Below are 10,113 nucleotides of genomic sequence, written 5' to 3'. Positions count from 1 at the left end.
GCATGCAGTGCCCTATCCCTGATACCAGGGGTGTTGTGATCTTCCTGCATGCAGTGCCCTATCCCTAATACCAGGAGTGTTGTGATCTTCCTGCACACAGTGCCCTATCCCTGATACCGGGAGTGTTGTGATCTTCCTGCACGCAGTGCCGTATCCCTGCTTAGTGCAGGAAGATCACAACACCCCCGGTATCAGGGATAGGGCACTGCGTGCAGGAAGATCACAACACCCCCGGTATCAGGGTTAGGGCACTGTGTGCAGGAAGATCACAACACTCCCAGTATCAGGGATATGGCACTGTGTGCAGGAAGATCACAACACCCCTGGTATTAGGGATAGTGCACTGCGTGCAGGAAGATCACAACACCCCTGGTATCAGGGTTAGGGCACTGCATGCAGGAAGATCACAACACTCCCAGTATCAGGGATATTGCACTGAGTGCAGGAAGATCACAACACTCCCAGTATCAGGGATATGGCACTGTGTGCAAGAAGATCACAACACCCCTGGTATTAGGGATAGAGCACTGCGTGCAGGAAGATCACAACACCCCTGGTATTAGGGATAGAGCACTGCATGCAGGAAGATCACAACACCCCTGGTATCAGGGATAGGGCACTGCATGCAGGAAGATCACAACACTCCCAGTATCAGGGATATGGCACTGCATGCAGGAAGATCACAACACTCCCGGTATCAGGGATAGGGCACAAGCTCTAGTCACATTGACTGATCACATTACTTTTTTTGTCAAGCTACCAACCGTTTCCATTTCCCATCCCCCCAACCATCACCTCAGTGGGAACCTTGGTAACATCAATAAATAAGAGGGCAGCCAGCCAATAGGAACACATATTCATTCCTAAACTGACCTTAACTGACCTGAAAAGTGTCAATTTGTATCATTTTCTGTTAGTGCGCACTAACCCGATTAACGATTTTTTAACGATAAATCGTTAGAATTCCTATTGTATCGTGTTCTTTAACGATTTAAGACGATTTTAAAATTATCGGACGATCATTTTAATCATTGAAAAACGATTCACATCCCTAGTACTTTCTGACAGGTGCCACAAAAGGTTCAGTTACAATAAATCGTTAAGGACAATCACTTGTTTAGTGAAGTAGGTCATGACCAGGTTTACCTGTAAGGTACTGTTCACGGTTAAAATTCATATTCATAGTGTTTGCAATTACGTTTATTTTGATGTAGAGTTCATAGATTATAATAATGCACATTCTTAGAATAGTGCTGTGTGCTGGTGCTCTTCTGCCTATTCCTGTATATTTTCTACTCTCCAGTCTCTTTATAAAAAGCTTGTTTAAAAAGCCATGTTTTTAAACTTTTCTCAAAGGTTTTGAGATCTCTTTGTAATCTGTAGAGCTCTGGTACCTATATTGGTCCTGGAGAAAAACTGAAGTCTTTCTAGGCTGTGGTGCGCCCTTCTTCTGGGGCTTTTAGAAAGATTTCCTTACAACAGTGAAGGGGTTTAGTTTATTATATCTAACTTAATTTAAGACAACGGTTTCTGTGATTCAAGGAACTGCACCTATTTAAGCTTTCTTATTTTTTTTCTGGGGTTAGAACTCTACATTTCCTTAAATACTCACACACACAAAAAAAGTGCCATGTATGGATATTTGGGCAAAGGTGCTTGTCAAGTGGTTTGTTTTTTTTTAATTGCAAGGACTGGGGGGGGGGGGGGGGGGGGGGGGGGGGGGGGGGTTAGAAGATTATGGCAATTTGCATTGCTGTGACCTTAAATCTTCCTCTTAAAAATTGCTTCCCGTTTGGCGGCTCTAACTGTGGGGGAATGGGAGCATGAGCAGTAGGGGCAGGGCACCACCTGTGGGGGAGGGGAGGGGCAAGGGGGTGAGAGAGAAAATGTCACACTGTCATTATTTTGTTTATTTAAAAAAGCACAATATGGTGATTATAATCATTTTATTGAGTTAAGATGTTAGGTCAGTGCGTTCTTTGCCTTTCAAGATTTCTCCAGGAGTACTTTCTTCACATAAATGTTGCATTGCTCTTTCAGACATGCCAGTTTCTAATTTTTCTATGATTATATTTTCCTTTGGCATTAATATACCCCTGCAGAACAAGAGAGAGGGAGAAGTAGCCCCCTCCCCCCCCCCCTACCTCTCACTTGCAAACATTATCCACCCACAGGAGTGCGCACAACCCCATCGTTCCCTCTAAGCCGAGTGCATGAGCAATAACGCATACATTTCTGAGCATCGCTCAGCACGGGGTTTTCATAGGCGCGGATGCACATTTCCCTTTGTGCTGTATACAGAAAGGCAAGGCCAATACTGTGCTCAAAAATTGTTGGTTTAATAGTTGCTGACACACAAAAAGAATGTGCACGCAACCTAGTCACTCCTTGGAGGGAGCATGGGTGTACACCTGCACACACACCACCGAGAAATCAGAGGGAGCATTGCCCCAAGAAGAGATCTTCAGCTACAGAGTAAGCAGAGCGGGGGAGGGGAAGGGGGTTGAGGCTGCACATGCAACATTCATTTTTTTTTTTTTGCTTTTGTTTTTTAATGTTGTGTTTTAAAGAAATGAAAAGAGGCGTAAATTGAATTTATAAAATGCCCACGCACGCCCCCCCCCCCCCCCCCCCCCCCAGTAGCTACAAATCAATGGGAGGAGAAGCCTAGTGGTTTAGAGCCCCTTGTGGGCTCTAAAACCAGGGTTCAAATCTCACTGCCACTCCTTGTGACCTTGACCAAGTCCCTTCACCCTCCAGTGCCTCAGGTACAAAAGCGTCCACTGTGAGCCCTCTGGGAGGCCAGGGAACCGGCTACAGTATCTGACTACAATCTGCTTTGAAATGGGCTAAAAGGGTAGAATAGAAGCCAGCCTTCCAGTGAATGTTGCACCAGCCCTCTCGAAGAGTTTCCTGAACCAGTTGCCCCCTTCTTCCAGTTTGCTGAAATTGTCTTTTCTCACCATAGCAAAAACAATCTTGCTTAATTCATTCTATTTGCCTCCTCGTCAAACCCATATTCATATTTTCCGAGTTAAAGAACCAGCTCTGTAGCTTTTTTTTTTTTTTTTTATGGAACCAACAATAAAAAGTTTCCGATATTCTTTTTTTTTCCCCCTTTTTCTGGTTCTTTTATTTGGGCTGCTGATCTCTGCTCTGTTAGCCGCAGTCTTGTCAGCTGTGAAACGGCTCTCTTTCTCTCCCCCCCCCCCCCCTTATAATGGATCTGCGAGATTAAAGGTGAACTAATGAATTAGGGGGCTAGTGACAGCCCCAGCGGGCCGGCCCGCCGGCAGGGGGTCCTCTTTTGTCGCCGGGGCCCGGGCTGACCTCCCGCGCCCCTCGGCGCCTGTGGGAACCCGGCGAGAAGAATGCGTGGGCGGGGCCGGGGAGCCAGAAGGGGCCCGCGCGCCCGCCCGGGGAACGTTCCACATTCCAGCGCTGCCAAAGAGCAGGCTGACATCATCCCCCCGGCCCACACCTCCCCTGGCAGGCCGCGAGTTTAACTCTTTCATGCTTCACAGCTGCAAGACAAAGGCCTCGGCCCTGGGAGGCGAAAAGGAGCCCTTTTCACAAAAAAAAAAAAAAAAAAGAACTCAGCCTACTACTTACATTAGTGGTGGGGTGGTGGTGGGTTTTTTTTGTTTGTTTCTTCACAAATTTATGGCACCGTGCCCGGTGGCTTGGAATATTTTCGTGGGAATGAAGAGTTATAATTCTAGCTGACCGAATGTAAAAATGTTTTTAGGTGATGAAATGCGCCCCTCCCCCCCCCCCAAAAAAAAAACCCAATGAAGCAGATTTGTAGGACACAGTGGGAAGTTTGAAGGCAGCATAGCACAAGGAAGTACAACTGAAAAATTGTCTTGGATACACTTGCATTTGGTTTTTTTTTACATAGTATTGCCTCTTGCTAATGCAGGCTCAGTGGCTCAGATGTTTGCTGTGATGCTACTGATGCAATGTGCAAGGTCATCACTTGTGCTACCCCAGTGGTTTTGCTTTTTTTAAGGGGTTTTCTCCCTTAAACTCGGCGTCAGTTTTCCTAACCGGCTGACCGCCCACGCCGATCGGGTTCGCGTTGAGCAAGGAGGCGCTAGGGGCGCGCAAGCAACCCTAGCACCTCCTTACTAATGTGCCCCCCCCCCCCCCCCTAACTGAAATATTTATTTATTTGTAGACTTTTACGATACCGTTGTTTGGTGCTTGCCTTCACACCGGTTTACAATGATAAAAATAAACATGAGAAAATTGTGGTCTGTAAAACAATAAAAGCTCACTAACACAAGAATTACTTACACATCAAACTATAAACAGAATAATAAGATTGATCATTAAATAAATAAGAACATAAAAATAAAATAACCTAAGCTAAATATTAAATATATAAATTCATAAATGCAAGCCTTCAGAATTCCTAAGAAGCCCATTAAGAAAGCGGGCGCTGACTGTTCAGCGCCCGCTTTCCACGCATATTTATTGCATCAGCCCCCTTTGTGATGATAGAAAAGAAAACCTTTTATAAATCAAGACCAAAGAGTTTGGACTTGATTTAGAAAACGTTTTCCTCTATCAGCACTTACTAGCACCAATGAGGTACACAATACAAAGGTCCTCAACGTTGACACTACGATGATAGCATGAGATTTTTTTTGGAGGTGGGGGGGAACTGCATGTAAATGAACGAGTTCAAGGCGTTCAAATACTTACTCCAAATATATATTTTTTAAACCAACACCGCTTTGTATTGAAACAAAATTCTTTCAAATATTTTTACAATTGCAGTTGGCTCCCCATTAAAGCCAAATTCACTCTCTGTACTTGAAATAAGCAATAAAACTTTTTCTATTGCATTAACAATTTCAACATGCAGCTTTCCCTGTGCACTAGTATCACACTAAAATATCTATTACCCTAATTCATTTAACAAAGTGTTTTCTGATTTATTAATTATTTCAAAGCTGATCTCACTTCTTCATCTAGGTGGGCTTATCCAAATGAATTTTTAATAGCACACATGAATTTTCACGTTGACCTGCTTTCTTATCATTGGCTTCATTCATTTACTTGCTCTTTTGCTTTCTAAAATAATATTTTTTTCCTGTATCACACTTTTTCGCTTTTTGCATGGTGGGTGTCTTACATAGTAGCCATATACTACAAAGCCATATTTTACAGAAAAGATCCTTTGCATAAAGTATTTTTACCTGAGAAACAAAAGGCCTGATGAATTTGAGGTTTTGCAGTGGGACAAATTACCACATTGTTATTTGCAGCACAACACCTGTTTGTAGGAATCTGCAAGCTATGGTTTTGTTAATGCTTATGAGGGAATTCAGTTAGAAACTGGAATAGATCTGTACTCTTAGAAGACCATCATCCATCACACTCAAGGTTGGATTTAAGAGGCTCAGGGGCAGGACGTTTTGCCCCCAGAAATCAAAGTGCAGTAATATTTTAGGCATATTCAGAATCTGGCACTCTGAGGCATGGGCCGATGTTGCCTACAGCCATGATCACAATCTAGAACTGCCTCATGATGAACCCATAAGCAGGGGCAGTGCTAGGCCCGGGTTCAGCCCACAATGGGCCAGAGCCCTGATTCTGTTTTCCAGGGAACCAAATTAGCAATCCTTGGAGGCAGACACTGAGCTCCAAAAATGCAGCCAAAACCCTGGAGCTGGAGACAGCTGGACACAGCTGACAGAAGGTGCCACACGGCCATTGAAGAGGCATGCATGTAAGTGTGTGTTCGTTGTCCCCACAGCAGGCATGCTGCCACCTCTATTCATACCAAAATTAGCATGTGCCAAAGGGAGAGAAGGAGGAAGTGATAGGACTACTGTAGGTACAGGGAGGGCACATCGTTGCTTCAGTGGCTCTGTCCTTGCACATTGTTAACCATGTCCCTCTAGGGGGGATTACTGAGCCTGGATAAAGAGCACTGGGAAAGGATGATTCAGTAGGAGGAGAGGAGAATGAGTGAGGCTGAGGCGGGGGGGGGGGGGGGGTAGGGGAGGATGAGTGGGGCTGGAGGAGGAAGCAGAAAGGGAGGAAGAGAAAGCCTAGAGGAGCACCTGGTGTACAGCACTGGGGAAGGTTAGAAGGAGGACTGAGTGGAGGGAGATAAAAAAGAAAGAGTAAGAAGGGGAAAAAGAGGCAGGAAGCTGGGACAGGAATGAAAGGGGAAGATAGATGACTGCAGTTCACCAAGAAGGGGAGAACTAGGTGGCTTAGATGCAATTGAGAGGGAGAGAGAAGTGGGAAAGGCAAGCATAGGGATGGGAGTGAGAGAAAGTAAGGGCAAGGGGAGAAAAAGGAAGAGAGAGGGAGGGTGAGGTTAGAGATTGAGAATGGGTGGTGAGAGGGTGTGAGATGAAGATGAAAGATAGACATTATGGGGAAAAGTATTGGACAGGCAAAAGATAGAAATGGAACAAAATGAAAGTTTTGGAAAAACGATCAATTGTGACCCAGATGGTGTTGTTGCTGTCGGACTTGGGTAGGTCGACGATGAAGTCCGTCGCAATATGCAGCCATGGTTCACTTGGCGTGGGTCGTGGCTGAAGAAGATCCCATGGATGACCAGGTGGCGGTTTATGTCTCACACAAGTGGAACACGACTCCACGTAGGGTCTGAACATTTTTTTCATTGAGGGCCACCATAGTACCTTTGCAGGGTAGCAAAGGTACAGCCCTGCCCAGGATGACCTGCGAGCAGGGAGTCATGGGCCCACCGGAGTATCTTCTTCCGGAGGTTCTGTGAAACTACAGTCTTCCCGGCTGGAACTGTGTGGGTTGCTGAGAGGAGTACACTACCTGGGTCAATGATGTGGCGCAGTGTGTCCGGGACATCTTCGGTGGCAAAAGAATGGGATAACGTATCTGCACAGGTGTTCTTGTCCGCTGGACGATACTTTAGGAGAAAAATCAAAAACGATTAAAACACAGTGACCAACGGGCCTGTCTGTGATTCAGACGCTGTGCTTGACGCAAGTATTTGAAGTTTTTATGATCAGTGTAAACCGTGATTTGAATTTGAGCATCTTCGAGCCAGGGATGCCATTTTTCAAACGCCAACTTAATTGCCAGTAGCTCCTTGTCTCCTATCCTGTAGTTTCGTTCGGCTAGAGAGAAACGCCGTGAGAAGAAGGAACAGGGATATAAGGTGTGGCTATCAGCATGTTGGCTAAGGACTGCTCCAACCCCGACATCAGAGGCATCGACCTCCATAACGAAAGGTCGTCGAGGGTCTGAGTGGCATAGAAGAGGCTCTTGAAGGAACACCTTCTTAAATTGTTGGAAGGCACTCACGGCTTCTGGTGACCACTGAGAAGGGTTTCCTTTTCGCGTCATGGCGGTAAGAGGCACAGTCAAGGTGGAATAGTGAATGAATGATCTGTAGTAGTTAGTGAAACCGAGGAATCTCCTCAGAGCCTTAAGTCCAGTAGGTTGAGGCCAATCACGAATGCTCTTGGTCTTCTGTGGGTCCATCTGAAAACCATGACTGGACACCATGTAGCCCAGAAATGGAATGGACTCTTGATGGAAGGAACATTTCTCCAATTTGGCATATAATTTATGGTCTCTCAACCTCTGGAGAACCTTGATGACATCCGATTGATGATCTTGGAGGTTCTGGGAAAAGACCAGTATATCATCAAGATAAACTACTACTCAGGTGTAAAGTAGGTCCCTGAAGATGTCATTCATGTTTTGAAACACGGCCGGGGCATTGCACAGGCCAAAGGACATAACTAATGGCCATCGCGGGTATTAAATGCCATTTTCCATTCATGCCCCGGCGGATTCGGACCAAATTGTATGCTCCTCTGAGGTCCAACTTTGTGAATATTTTGGCTCCTTGAAGCTTATCAAATAGTTCGGAGATCAGCAGTAATGGGTAGCGGTCCTTTATTGTGATCTCGTTCAGACCACGGTAGTCTATACATGGGCGAAGGGAGCTGTCCTTCTTTCCCACAAAAAAGAATCCAGCCCCCACAGGAGACTTGGACGGGTGAATAAAACCTTTCGCCAAGTTCTCTTGGATGTAGGAGGACATTGCTTAGGTCTCCGAGAGAGACAGTGGATACACCCTTCCTCTGGGAGGTTCAGCATCAGGTAGTAGATTGATGGCTCAGTCAAAGGATCGATGAGGTGGTAAGGTTTCAGCTGCTTTCTTGGAAAATACATCTTGATAAGCGGAATGCTGCAGAGGTAGACCTGGCAGTGAAGTGGTAGTGGTCATGCATGGCATAGGAGTCACAACCTCGAGACATCTCCCATTGGGGATAATTGTAGGGTACTCCAGTCAAATTGAGGTGTATGCAACTGTAGCCATGGTAATCCAAGCACCACCGGGTGTATTGCTTTATCTAGGACTAAAAACATGATGGTCTCCGTATAGAGGGAACTTGTGCGGAGACAGATAGGCAATGGTTCGCCATGGATGGAAGACAACAGCAGTGGTGTGGGTGTCCGAACATTGGGAATTCGTAGGTACTCCATGAGTTGTTTAAGAATAAAGTTTCCACCCACGCCGGAATCCACTAGGGCTAATGTATGGAACTCAAGGGTGTCTGAAGTGATAGAGACTGGAAGGGTCAGTGGAGGAGATGGAGATGTTAGACCTAGGAGGAGTCCTCCAGTGGATCCTAGGTCTGCGAGTTTCCCTGACAGATAGCACAGGTAGGCACCGCGTGGCCTGGTTGACCACAGTACATGCAAAGGCCCAGTCTTCTCCGGTGACTTTTTCTTTAGCTGAGAGGTGACTGCGGCCCAGCTGCATCGGTTCCTCTTCCTCTATGCAGGGTGCTGGCGTAGTCTGGGTAACTGGTGGTGGAGGAGAGCGGGAAACTCCCGATGGTATCTTTTTAGGATCTTTAAGCTCTTGTGACCTTTCACGCAGATGGCGCTCAATTCGTTCAGCTAGGTCAATGAGAGAGTCCAGGTGATCAGGAAGTTCACGTGCTGCTAATTCGTCTTTAATACGAAAGTTAAGGCCCTCTAGGAAGATAGCCCGTAGACAACCCAGGTCCCAATGTAACTCGGAGGACAGGGTTTTAAATTCAATGATGTAATCGGTCAAAGGTTTATTACCTTGTTGAAGGTGCAGGAGTGCGATAGTCTTGCGAGCGGGGTCATCAAACACAGAACGAAAGAGCGCAAGAAAGCCAGTTAAGTCCTTCAATATCGAATCATTACATTCCCAAAGGGGTGATGCCCAGACCAGGCCTTTCCCGTCTAGCAGACGGTTTTGATTTTGGACACCACATCTGGGAAGTAAGTAGGTTGCAATGAAAAGTGCATACAGCACTGATTCAAAAAGCCCCTACATAACAGGGATCACCTGTAAAACATGTAGGCACTGGTAGAGGTACAGAGTGCCATATAGGCAATGCTTGTGACGTGGCAGAGAGTGACTGTGTCAAGTGTCGCAGAGTCCAGCTGAGAGCTCAGCTGGTTAAAAGCGTTGGCCAAAGTCTCTAGTGTCCTTTGTTGCTCAGAGAGTCGCCGGACCAGGCCAGGAATGGAGGGCTGAGACTTGAGCCGGATCCATGAGTTAGCAATCTGTTATGTTTTGGTATGGATGTGAACCCCAGGGCCGGAGTGAGAGCTGTCACCGCCCACAGGGAGGAGCCCCGTGGCCTCACTGCCGGTAGGCGTGGTCTCAGTAGCAAGGACACAGCTGTATGCAGACTTTATTATGGGGAAAAGAGAAAGCAGAACCAAAATCCCTGTCGATTCTGATCCAACACCCCATTTGCCTCTAAATAATATTTTAAGTGCATCAAAACCCATTTTTCCAATTCATAGTTGACGAATATGAGATGCCTGTCTGAAGTGAACAAGTTAACATTTTTTCATATGTGATGCACATTTGCTTTCTTCAAGACTTCAGGCACAACACTTTTTAGTAAAGACATTCACTATAGGCCAGATTTTAAAAGGCCTGCGCATGTAAAATTCAGGCATTGCACACGTGGCCGGGCCCTGCTCATGCCACGCACATTTTCTAAAGGGCCCCGATAGGCGCTGAAGTGCTGGGCCAATTGAAAGGGGCAGGCCGGGACAGTGCCATTTAGAGTTAGATTTAGGGGGGTGGGGTGGAGA

The sequence above is a fragment of the Rhinatrema bivittatum genome, chromosome 5 (assembly GCF_901001135.1).
Source record: "Rhinatrema bivittatum chromosome 5, aRhiBiv1.1, whole genome shotgun sequence".
NCBI lineage: Eukaryota > Metazoa > Chordata > Amphibia > Gymnophiona > Rhinatrematidae > Rhinatrema > Rhinatrema bivittatum.
Note: the sequence above shows the minus strand (reverse complement) of the source record.